Below are 13,153 nucleotides of genomic sequence, written 5' to 3'. Positions count from 1 at the left end.
CTCTCAGGTCTCCAGCAAATTATTCAGACGTTTACGCTCGTCTGGAGACCTGACCCTGTAGAAGAGATTAGTTCTTTTTCTTCACCACCTACATTTGAAGGGGTGGCAAAGAGTTCATCACTCTGCGAGCTCCATATGAGAAAGGTGGCATAGAAGCTAATCCATTTCATTTCACATAAGAGGAGTTAGGATAAGCATATGAATAAGCAGAGAAATTCTTCGAGGACTTATGAACATGATGGTTAGAAGAATAATGCTCATATTCATAGCCCTTAGCTCTTCCCTGCAAAACAGAGTTGTTAGCACGATGATGTTCATATGAGGACTTTGATCCTTTTGAGGAATTTGATCCACATGAGGAATTTGGTCCGTATGAAGAGTTTGATCTGGGGTTCCTATTCTTCACAGGTGGAGTCATGAGGACATTCACCTGAAGACTTTCAAGGCACCTTTTGGGAACTCAGATTTTCTTCATAGGGGAACCGTTCCTACAGTTAGTGCCAACATATCATGCCCTTAGCTTTTGTACAGGCCTGTCATGTACAATTCCTTCAGCCCTGCATCATCAGTGATACTAGCAATGTCCTCAGATGAGGAATTAGTGATAGCAGAGACAGTTGAAGAATTTGTAGCATTAGAAGCATTTGAACATTCAGGTGAAGAATTAGCAGATTCACGTTAAATGCACTTCAAGCATGGAGGAACAAATTCTTCCTGAGAAGCGCTGATTTGTTGAGCAAGTAATGAATCGCGCTCCTTCTGAAGATCTTCATAACTCACTCTTAGCTTTTCAAGATGTTGCTTTCTTTGAAGAAATTCATAAGAAAGCTTCTCATGATCAGATAAGAGAGTGTTATGATGACCTTGAAGGGTGTCAAACTTAGACTGAAGTCTCTGAAGACTCTCAGCCAAAGCTTTCAACTGATCCATTTCTTCACCCAATATATCATCATTCTTATTTAGCATGTATTGAACTTTTTCCAAAGCTCTTTGTTGTTTAGTGGCAAGGGAAGCAAGTTTGACATAGCTGGGTCCAAATTCATCACCAGATTCATCATCACTGGATTCAGATAGATAGCATTCAGTTACCTTAGCATCTTTTGCCATAAGGCATGATGCATAAGATGATGATTCTGGTTTGAATGTCATCGCTTTGAGAGATTCCTTGAAGTCCTCAAACCAAGGATCATGACAGGTTCGATGACCTTCATAGACCTTAGTGAGACGGTCCCAGATAAGCTTCGCATAATCGAGATGCATGATGTTCCTGAACTGATTTTGAGACAGACAGGAGCAGATGACGTCCTTCGCCGTGAGGTTGAGAAGAGTGTACTTGCGAATGTCATCAGCTTCCGCCATCTTGCATAGATCGGTCAGACCAATTTCAGTGACGGTCCACAACTCGCTGTTCATCGCCATGAGGCGCTTCTTCATCATGGCCTTCCACTTGGGATACTCGTGACCGTCAAAGATGGGGCATGACACAGTCGTCATACCTGTGGTCGACATAACTAAAACTCTAGGCGGTTAAACCAAAATCACACAGAACAAGGAGTACCTCGCTCTGATACCAATTGAAAGTGTGTTATATCGACTAGAGGGGGTGAATAGGCAATTTTTAAGAATTCTTCACTGAGGAATTTGCGGGTGAGGAAATTCCTTAGCGAAGAACTACTTGCAGCGAAATAAGTACTCAAAAGTAAGCATAGCAGAACACAAGCATGGTCATCATGATGAAATGAAGACAAGCACAGAGTACAGAAAGCGTAAACACAGGATAACACAGGATGAAGACAAACAGACTGAAGAAATTGAACTGAGGAAATTGAGAAAGTCTTCAATCAAAGTCTTCAAACACAGATATGAACAAGCACACAACACAGTTATGAGGAGATGAAAGAGTTGAGGAAATAGAACTAGTAGGCTTGGTGAAGACAATGATTTGGTAGACTAGTTCCAACTGCTGTCTCAGTTGTACGTCTGGTTGGAGCGGCTAGGTATTTAAACCTGAGGACACACAGTCCCGGACACACAATCCTCACCGTATTCTCCTTGAGCTAAGGTCACACAGACCTCGCCCAATCACTCGTGGTAAGTCTTCAGGTGACTTCGAAACCTTCACAAACTCGGTCACTCGGCGATCCACGCAGGATCAATGTCTTCAGTGATGCTCAATCACTTTGGGTTTGTAGGTGTTTGGGTTTGGGTTTTCCTCACTCGATGATTTTCGCTCAAAGTCCTCGGAGGATGGGATGCTCTCAAATGACAAGTGTCAGTTTCTCTCGGAGCAGCCAACCAGCTAGTGGTTGTAGGGGGCGGCTATTTATAGCCTAGGGAGCAGCCCAACATGATAAGACATAAATGCCCTTCAATGATATGACCGTTAGGTGGTAGATATTTTGGGACAGTTGGCGCATAGCACAGCAACGGTCGGAAATTTGAGTATCAAATTCCTCAGGGCTATCATGTTCCTCACAGTGTAGGCAATCCGCACTGGCGAATTCCTAACTCCTCAGTCAGAACAAATTCCTTAGAGACAGAAGAACTTCGTCTCTGTCACTGAAGAATATGACTGAACTGTATGAGATTTCCAATGGCTTCACTCGAAGGGATTGGTAGGTGTAGGATTTTGAGTTGATCATCACTTGGAAATTTTTCCTTAGTATTTCCTCGACCCCCTTTAACAGTACGGTGTTTCCTATGACTCAAGAAAGAAAAAATGAAACTACGAAAACAAAAGTCTTCACGCTTCATGTTCCTCAAATGAATACCAAGTCTTCAAGGTCACACCAATTTCTTCACTTTCAAAGTCTTCAGAAAGTCTTCAGAAATCCAAAGTCTTCAGTCGAAGAACTTCATTTTTAGGGGTCGATTTTCTATGTAAATATCAAACTCCTCATAGACTTATAGACTTGTGTACACTCATAAACACATTAGTCCCTTAACCTATAAGTCTTCAATACACCAAAATCACTAAGGGGCACTAGATGCACTTACATCCCTTCTCTCTTTTTCTCTCATTTTTTTTATTTGGGCCTTTTCTCTTTTTTATGGCCTTTTTTTCTTTTTATTTTTCTTTTTATTTAGTCCGGAGTCTCATCCCGACTTGTGGGGGTATCATGGTCTCCATCATCCTTTCCTCACTTGGGACAATGCTCTAATAATGATGATCATCACACTTTTATTTACTTACAACTCATGAATTATAACTCAATACTTAGAACAAGATATGACTCTATGTGAATGCCTCCGGCGGTGTACTGGGATATGCAATGAATCAAGAGCGACATGTATGAAAGAATTATGAACGATGGCTTTGCCACAAATACGATGTCAACTACATGATCATGCAAAGCAATATGACAATGATGGAGCGTGTCATGATAAACGAAACGGTGGAAAGTTGCATGGCAATATATCTCGGAATGGCTATGGAAATGCCATAATAGGTAGGTATGGTGGCTTTTTCGAGGAAGGTATAAGGAGGTTTATGTGTGATAGAGCGTATCATGTCACGGGGTTTGGATGCACCGGCGAAGTTTGCGCCAACTCTCAAGGTGAGAAAGGGCAATGCACCGTACCGAAGAGGCTAGAAAATTGCGGAAAGGTAAGTGTGCATATAATCTATGGACTCACATTAGTCATAAAGAACTCATATACTTATTGAAAAAATTTATTAGCCCTCGAAGCAAAGTACTACTACGCATGATCCTAGGGGAAGGGTTGGTAGGAGTTAACCATCGCGCGATCCCGACCGCCACACAAAGGATGACAATCAACAAATACCTCATGCTCCGACTTTGTTACATAACGGTTCACCATACGTGCATGCTACGGGAATCACAAACTCCAACACAAGTATTTCTCAATTTCACAATTACTCAACTAGCACAACTATGATATTACCACCTTTATATCTCAAAACAATTATCAAGCATCAAATTTCTCATGATATTATAATTAAAGCAAATTGCCATGCTGTTTTAAGACTCTCAAAATAATATAAGTGAAGCATGAGAGATCAATAGTTTCTATAAAACAAATCCACCACCGTGCTCTAAAAGATATAAGTGAAGCACTAGAGCAAAAACTATATAGCTCAAAAGATATAAGTGAAGCACATAGAGTATTCTAATAAATTCCGATTTGTGTGTCTCTCTCAAAAGGTGTGTACAGCAAGGATGATTGTGGTAAACTAAAAAGCAAAGACTCAAATCATACAAGACGCTCCAAGCAAAACACATATCATGTGGTGAATAAAAATATAGCTCCAAGTAAAGTTACCGATGGAAGTAGACGAAAGAGGGGATGCCTTCCGGGGCATCCCCAATCTTTGTCTTTTTGGTGTCCTTAGATTATCTTGGGGTGCCATGGGCATCCCCAAGCTTAGACTCTTGCCACTCCTTGTTCCATAATCCATCAAATCTTTTACCCAAAACTTGAAAACTTCACAACACAAAACTTGGCAGAAAATCTCGTGAGCTCCGTTAGCGAAAGAAAACAAAACACCACTTCAAGGTACTATAATGAACTCATTCTTTATTTATATTGGTGTTAAACCTACTCTATTCCAACTTCTCTATGGTTTATAAACTATTTTACTAGCCATAGATTCATCAAAATAAGCAAACAACACATGAAAAACAGAATCTGTCAAAAACAGAACAGTCTGTAGTAATCTGTAACTAACGCAAACTTCTGGAACTCAATTTTTTTTTACCAAAATAGGAAGACCTAGAAAATTTGTTTATTGATCTGCTGCAATTATAATCAGTATTTTATCACGTTCTGGTGATTTTTAACAATTGTTTTCGTGAACAGAAAGTTTCTGGAATTTTCAGCAAGATCAAATAACTATCATCCAAGAAGATCCTATAGGTTTAACTTGGCACAAACACTAATTAAAACATAAAAACAAATCTGACAAGAGGCTAGATCAAATATTTATTCCTAAACAGAAGCAAAAAGCAAAAAAAACTAAAAATAAAATTGGGTTGCCTCCCAACAAACGCTATCGTTTAACGCCCCTAGCTAGGCATAAAAGCAAGGATAGATCTAGGTATTGCCATCTTTGGTAGGCAACTTCTTAATGGAGTTATGCTCGGTGATCCTTTGATCTAAAGCATACAGCCGCTTATTGCAAAGTGTAATCAGATTATTCATGTGGTTGATATTCCCACCAATACTTTTAAGAGGTTCAACAATTTTTTGCAATTCACATAATTTCTCTAGAATTTGAGTTCCTTCTTGGGTAAGGGATGATCCTTTTTGTAGGGGGAGTACTCCCACTATCCCCTCTATAATTTCATAAGCGAAGCCAGGATCAATATCAATAAAACTACCTTTGGCGGAAAAATCGAGGAGTTGTCTATGGGACAAGGTTAGCCCAACATAAAAATTGCGAAGCAAAATTTTGAAATCTCCCTCTATATTGCAACTACGATAAGACTCTAGCATCCTAAACCAAGCATCTTTTAAATTTTCCCCTTGTCTTTGCTTTAAGTGGAGGACTTCAAAGTCAGGAGACGAAGGGATGAAGACCGAGCTGGCCATGGCAACGAGCACACAAGAGGCAAGCGAAAAAGAGGCGAACGGGAAAGAGAGGGCGAATAAAATGGCAAGGGTGAAGTGGGGGAGAGGAAAACGAGAGGCAAATGGCAAATAATGTAATTCGAGGGAGATGAGTTTGTGATGGGTACTTGGTATGTCTTGACTTGTGCGTAGACTCCCCGGCAACGGCGCCAGAAATGGCTCGTTGCTGGGAGTCAAATCTTGACTTGACTTGGCGCGAATCTCCCCGGCAACGGCGCCAGAAATTCTTCTTGCTACCTCTTGAGCACTGCGTTGGTTTTCCCTTGAAAAGGAAAGGGTGATGCAGTAAAGTAGCGTAAGTATTTCCCTTAGTTTCTGAGAACCAAGGTATCAATCCAGTAGGAGACCACACGCGAGTCCCACGCACCTACACAAACAAACAAGAACCTCGCAACCAACGCGATAAAGGGGTTGTCAATCCCTTCACGGTCACTTATGAGAGTGAGATCTAATAGATATGATAGGATAATATTTTTGGTATTTTTATGATAAAGAGTAAATAGAGATGCAAAGTAAAATAAACGGCAATAGAAATAACTAAGTGTTGGAAGATTAATATGATGGAAAATAGACCCGGGGGCCATAGGTTTCACTAGTGGCTTCTCTCAAGAGCATAAGTATTACGGTGGGTAAACAAATTACTGTCGAGCAATTGATAGAATTGAGCATAGTTATGAGAATATCTAGGTATGATCATGTATATAGGCATCACGTCCGCGACAAGTAGACCGAAACGATTCTGCATCTACTACTACTAGCTTAGTGCCCGTGCGTTGCCACGGAACAATAAATTTGCACGCCATTCATCATCATTGTTGGTGTTCCAACCTTGCCAGTTGTCTCCCCATCAACTACAAACACACGGTCAACTCTTTGCTCTAACAAGCCCTCTGCCAAAAGCGCTCGACCCATAAAATAGTCGACATACATTCTTATCATTATGTGTAAGAGAAAATGTATCTCCATGTTCTCAAACCAATCTCTTATAGCTTAATGGATATTGGTCACCGTGAAAAATATCCTCACAATGCCACCAAATAATAAATTTAGGCATAGAGATCATGAGCTGTAGGCATAGTTATAAAAATATCTTGTACTCCAGGATGATGTGTCCGGTAAATTTTGAAGGGTTGATTGTCTATAATTTTCTACAAGTAGCACCATCCAAAGGGTGTAGCTAACAAGTCAAAATTATCTAAGTGTAGTAATGCAATGGTTGTCTTTCCCTTGCTGCTTCTGGATAGTATTGTTCGAAGACAAGTTCTCTCTAAAATCCACCAACATAGCCTGTCTGACAAGCAAGCAGCAAGCAAGCTTGGTCAATCAAAATCATACAAAATTCGACCCTACCCACAACAAGGAAAATAACGGATTCATTGTCTCTTGTTATGACCTAATTTTCCTAGAAAATAATGTCGTAGTAGGTAGTTCCTTGAATATTCTCAATGCTAAAAGCACAAAGATACTACTTATTACAACAATAACAGAGCAAAATCCAAGGAACGTGCTTCACCTTCAAAGCACTACAACACGGAAGAGCTCCTCAAGATCCTGCAAAGGATTAACTGAGGCATGTATCTGAAATAACTTGAGCAGAACAAGCCACATGTAGTGCTAAGCCATACATTCAACCTCCCGTCAAAAAAAACATCCATACATTCAACCTCTGTGTTTGACATAGAGAAACTCAAAATAAATAGGTACCTTAAAAACAAATAGAACCAAATTAGGGAGGGGGTTGGGGGGGATAGCAGACCATACCTAAAATTCCACCTATTTTATAAAGATATAACTGAAATTACATGGCGGTCTAGTATCCCACCCTTCATATTTTTTTCCAGAAGGTATTTGGGTCCAACACAGTGGGATATAAAATTGTTGCTTTTCACATCTGTACCATCAGTGATCGATCAACCTATGGCCAAATTTCATTTTTTATCAACACTGCCTGAGATGGAACTAACCCATTAGTACAAACCAGTAAACAAAATATTTTGTGTCTAGAAACACCCAACTCTTTGTAACAAATAATAAGTGGCAAAAAAATACCCCAGCTAAATTTTCTAGCTGGAGTTCACACAAAAAGAGCAGGGAACACTGGATCGTCAGATGAATCAATTATGTCGCATTATGTGTTTTCATCTGTACATGTCACAAATTAGCAGCCTTAATAATGTAATAGTGAAGAACAAAAGACCGTATACACTCAAGGTTTTGTAGAGTGGGTGAGGCAATTGTAGTACCAAAGAGCACCCAATAGCACTGGTATATTCTGTATCAACCTGAAAGAAAATGGCTCTTTTTATTAGATGTCTATCAAGTAACTCACGCCCTACAAAAGATTCTCTAGATCTGCTGCTTGCGCAAACTACAATGTTTTACCCGCAAATGTGGCTAGGGGTGAAACTGTAATTTAGAAAATTGCAAAAAAGCAAAGTATATGATCTGCTACCATACACATGGATTAAGCTAGATCCTCTTATACCTTTTTCACGTCGCACTGGCTAAGCTAGGCGATGAATTCTCAGCTTAAAAGTTCTTCTACAGGTTAATTTCCTTTCTTTTTAGACACTTTTCATCTAGCGGACAATTGACCAAGTGGTTGAATTATCAAAGACATATGCAGCAGTACAGCCAATGTCTTTCAAACTGGTGAGAATGTTACATACCTCACATTCATCACCTGGTAAGGAGCAATGCTGACCGCCAGCATCGTTGACAGTGGAAGCTCTAGCTCATCTGCAATAGACAGACACACGTGCATAAGTAACATATATCTGTTCCATCTCTTGTCAAATATCATACTTGATTTTAAGCAGGACGTATGGATCTTCGTTGTTACTCTACCTGGAAAGGGTAAGAACAAATGCACTGCAAGCGCAAGAAAAGCAGTCCACAGCCCATATTCACTCCTAAAATTTGGAATAGACACCATAGGATAAGTACGCCAAAAGTAAGTATTCCTGTCTCAAAAAGAATAAACATCCAGTAGAAATAGCAAGAAACGAGGAAAAGGTAATAATTCTTTTGGGCCAAGTGGCAGAACCGTACTTGATCCATGAGATTACAGGGCCAAGTGCTTGCAGAACAAACAATGGCACGAGGAAAGATTTGTGTATGCCTGTGCCTTTAGCAAGCAAGAGCACTCTGCAACAGGCAAAAGAGTAATAAATAAAATGCTCAAATAATAGTGCAACATTTTATGACAAAACCAAATATGTCACAGAATGGAAGAAACTACATGGCGAATAGCAAGAGCTGAGTTTTCAAAGGATTATTACTACTTTTAGTTATTCAAGATTGCCGGTCCTCAAGAAAGCAATTACAAATTGGAGTCATGGCCTGAATAGCTCCAGTAACTCATCCAAGATCTGAAGCAAGATTACCACCTTGGTGTTGACAAGTTAGTATCGTAACATGAATGCGATCGATAGTAACTTATGATGGATCAGAAGCATAAAGTAACACTACAATTCTGCAGCAAGCTAAGCAAGTCACCAAGTGGTCCAAACGCTGAGTAAATTTCTGCATTCGAGTTATATGACATTCAAACATTTAATACAAAAACCATGCATTGCACTTTCCTGTGATACAGAGTGATGCTACTGAACACAAGGTGTCATGTTCATGTGTAAACAGACTGAATATCTAGCAGCATTCATCATCGCAGCATATGGTACTGCAAGTACACTGTCTATCTAGTTCTTGTGAAGTGTGTTAATGTTGCTCCTACCTCCTAGAGCTGTGGACATGATGCGTTTATTTTTTTACTTGCTGTGAAAATATCAGCTCATGTTTGATCAAGAACCAACTCCATCTAACAGTTGTTGTATGATGCCCTCTGAGTTCTGAACGAGTAACCATCGACAGGTTGCAGAATCTATGGCAGGATCATGCATCTTACAATCTGACACCAGCAGTTGCGCAATTTACAGCTCTCGCAAGCAAAAGCACGAACAGATTCGGAGCCCGGATAGGGCTCATGCGTTTCTGTAGGAGCAAATTGCACCGGAAAAGGTACTTTTAGGTATCACCAAGGAGATGAGGGGAGGCACTCACGCGACGGCCGCGACGGAGACCCACTGCGTCGTGGGCGGGCTGAGCTACACCGACGCGTTGCACACGACGGCGCTCCCCCGGCTCCGGCACGGCCGGACCAGCGGCTGCGGCAGAGCGGCATATCCCCTGCATACACGCACAAAGATCTCACCCGACGGCACGGTGAGTAGACGGAAGGCGGGCGCCGGGGGAACCCGGCGAGAGCGAGCAGCCTCACCTGAGCGCGTCGGTGCGCACGGCGGGGGAAAAGCCTGCATTCCCAGCGGGCCGCGCGCCCGCGGCAGCAGCACGGGGTAGGGCGCCGCAGTGGGGATCACGAGGCACGGCGAGATGGACATGGTCTCGGTCCCGTCACGGGTGGGCCCGTCAATGCAGGGGAGGGCAAGGGTTGGGTCGAGGGACTCCCAACCTCGTCGACGCGGCCAACGCCATCATCTATGTGTGGCCTGTGCTTGAGCGCGAGGATGGTGGTGAGCATGATAAATGGCGGCCTGCGTGAGCTTCGTGTACGTAGGTGCGGGGATGTACAGTGAGGAAAAGTGGAGGATGGGCCACGACCATGGGAGGGCGGGCGCTTGGTGGAGGAGGAAGCTCTAGGAGTGGACGGCGGCGAGGAATACGAGGGAGAGCGGCTGCTTCGGGCTGGATGGCTGTGGCGATTTTTTTAGGAGATAGATGAGATCGGGAGGAGCAAGGAGGTTGGGTGCTGACGGGGGCCTGAGACGTGTGTGCCTGATCGTTGCTTTTTGCATGCCATGCTGTGTGGGTGGCCTGATCGTGGGGGCGGAGGTTGATGGAAACGGCTCATTCGTTCGCTGGGTTTTTTCTGCGGGGATCGCACGAGATGGGGATAGCTATCGCACGAGGCGGGCGGGTGAAGAGGTCGAACCATCAAGACGTTCGATCCTCCTTTAATAGTAGAGATTACTCCACACATCGACCGCTATCCAGCATGCATCTAGAGTATTAAGTTCATAAGAACAGAGTAATGCTTTAAGTAAGATGACATGATGTAGAGGGATAAACTCATGCAATATGATATAAACCCCATCTTTTTATCCTTGATGGCAACAATACAATACGTGCCTTGCTGTCACTGGGAAAGGACACCGCAAGATTGAACCCAAAGCTAAGCACTTCTCCCATTGCAAGAAAGATCAATCTAGTAGGCCAAACCAAACTGATAATTCGAAGAGACTTGCAAAGATAACCAATCATATATAAAGAATTCAGAGAAGATTCAAATATTGTTCATAGATAAACTTGAACATAAACCCACAATTCATCGGTCTCGACAAACACACCGCAAAAAGAAGATTACATCGAATAGATCTCCACGAGAATCGTGGAAAACTTTGTATTGAGATCCAAAAAGAGAGAAGAAGCCATCTAGCTAATAACTATGGACCCGAAGGTCTGAGGTAAACTACTCACACATCATCGGAGGGACTATGGTGTTGATGTAGAAGCCCTCCGTGATCAATGCCCCCTCCGGCAGGACGCCGGAAAAGGCCCCAAGATGGGATCTCACGGGTACAGAAGGTTGCGACGGTGGAATTAGGCTTTCGTGGATGCTTCTATTGGTTTGGGGGTATGTAGGTATATATAGGAGGAAGAAGTACGTCGGTGGAGCAACGTGGGCCCCACGAGGGTGGAGGGCGCGCCTGGGGGGTAGGCGCGCCCCCCTGCCTCGTGCTCTCCTCGCTGCTTTCTTTACGTGGACTCCAAGTCCTCTGGATCACGTTTGTTCCGAAAATCACGTTCCCGAAGGTTTCATTCCGTTTGGACTTCGTTTGATATTCTTTTTCTGCGAAACTCTGAAATAGGCAAAAAACAGCAATTTGGGCTGGGCCTCCGGTTAATAGGTTAGTCCCAAAAATAATATAAATGTTTATAATAAAGCCCATTAAACATCCAAAACAGAATATAATATAGCATGGAACAATAAAAAATTATAGATACGTTGGAGAAGTATCAATAAGCAACGTAGAAGTAACTCCCATAGGTTTGAAAATAAACATGTGAATAGGTACTACCTCATCTACTTCCCAAAACCCACAAGTTAATCAGATCCTAACCATGCAATTGTTTGAGGATTGATCTAATGCAATAAAACTGGGTAGTAAAGAGGTATGATCAAAGTGTTACTTGCCTTGCTGATGATCCGTGAAACCTAGAGACTCGTAGTAGCACGCTTCGCACTCCGGGTACTCTATCATAAACAAACAAGCATACAATAAGCACACAACTAGAAACACGGGTAAAACTCAAATACGAGATCTAACCAGAAAATTCAACTTACGAACTCCGGTTTGCAAAAATAATCAAATCAAACGAAGCAACAAAACTCAAACTGCGAAAGAAACAAGATCCGTTTACTAATCTGGACTTATGTCAAATTTTACAGTAGCAAAATCTTGTTCAAGTTGGTTAAACAGAAAGAGGGCTTCGAGACGAAGAACTAGGCGCTTGAATCACCTGATTCTGATAAACGAGCGAGAAGATAAACTAAAACGAAAATCGGGTCAGAAATCGCGATCGAAAATAATCGCGGAAAACCCTGTAAAAAGAAAAACTGACAAACAGGCTAACGAACGAACGTTCGCTGTCTTGGTTAACGGGTGGAAACCGTTCCTTAAAACGAACTTACGAACGGGCGTTCGCTAAATAACTAAACCGGGGAAAAAATAAAACCAATCTAAAAAAAATAACAGAGGGTTCTAAAAAAACATACGGTTTTCGTTACGAAAACCGGCGGCTACCTCGGGACGGGCGGCGGCGACTCCGGCGGAAGTCCGGCGGCGGCGGCGAGCAACTCCGGCGGGATGCGGGATCGGCGGTGAGGCGGCGGCGGCGGCGACGGCGTCCGTCGGCGGGGCGGTGGGTGGCGCGGGCGACGGGTGGCGCGAGCGGCGGCGAAGTCCGGCGGCGGCGGCGGCGGCGGGTTAGGGTTAGGGTTTGGGCGGCGAGGCGGGCTGGTGGGCTGCGGGGGTCGGGGCGCTGGTTATAAAGGCCGGCCGGGCGAGTCCTAGTCGGGCACGGCCCGGCTAGGTCGGTTGATTTTTTTTAAATAATTCCGCGCAGAAAAATAAAGAAAAGAAAGATGAAACGGACTTCAAAAATCCTAAAATAAATTTCTCCGTCCTCTAAAAATATAGTGGGCAAGGTGAACATTTATTTGGGCCTATAATGCAATTTTGAAAAACGCATGTTTTTCCTAATTCAAATAAAATAGCGATAAAACTCCGAATAAAATTCTTATTTGATTTTAATATTAAATCTCCAATATTTCTTTATTTTGGGAAGTCATTTTATCCCCTCTTTATTTTCATAAAAGAAATATTCGAAGAGAAAAATAATTAAAATCAAACGATCTTCTTTTCAAAATTTGAGAAAACTCAAATATGAGAATAACGAAATCCCCAACTCTCTCCGTGGGTCCTTGAGTTGCGTAGAATTTTTAGGATCAAGCCAAAATGCAATAAAATATGATATGCAATGA

The 13,153-nt window shown here is 42.5% G+C and overlaps 1 pseudogene; it reads right to left on the bottom strand.

Moving 5' to 3' along the window:
• Window positions 1–8,095: 8,095 nt before the first annotated feature.
• On the bottom strand, window positions 8,096–10,309 carry LOC123169831 (cold-regulated 413 inner membrane protein 2, chloroplastic-like; annotated as a pseudogene).
• Window positions 10,310–13,153: the final 2,844 nt, after the last annotated feature.

Source organism: Triticum aestivum, chromosome 7D (genome assembly GCF_018294505.1).
Source record: "Triticum aestivum cultivar Chinese Spring chromosome 7D, IWGSC CS RefSeq v2.1, whole genome shotgun sequence".
NCBI lineage: Eukaryota > Viridiplantae > Streptophyta > Magnoliopsida > Poales > Poaceae > Triticum > Triticum aestivum.
The sequence above is the reverse complement of the archived record's forward strand: the minus strand, read 5'-3'. Positions and strand labels throughout refer to the sequence as shown.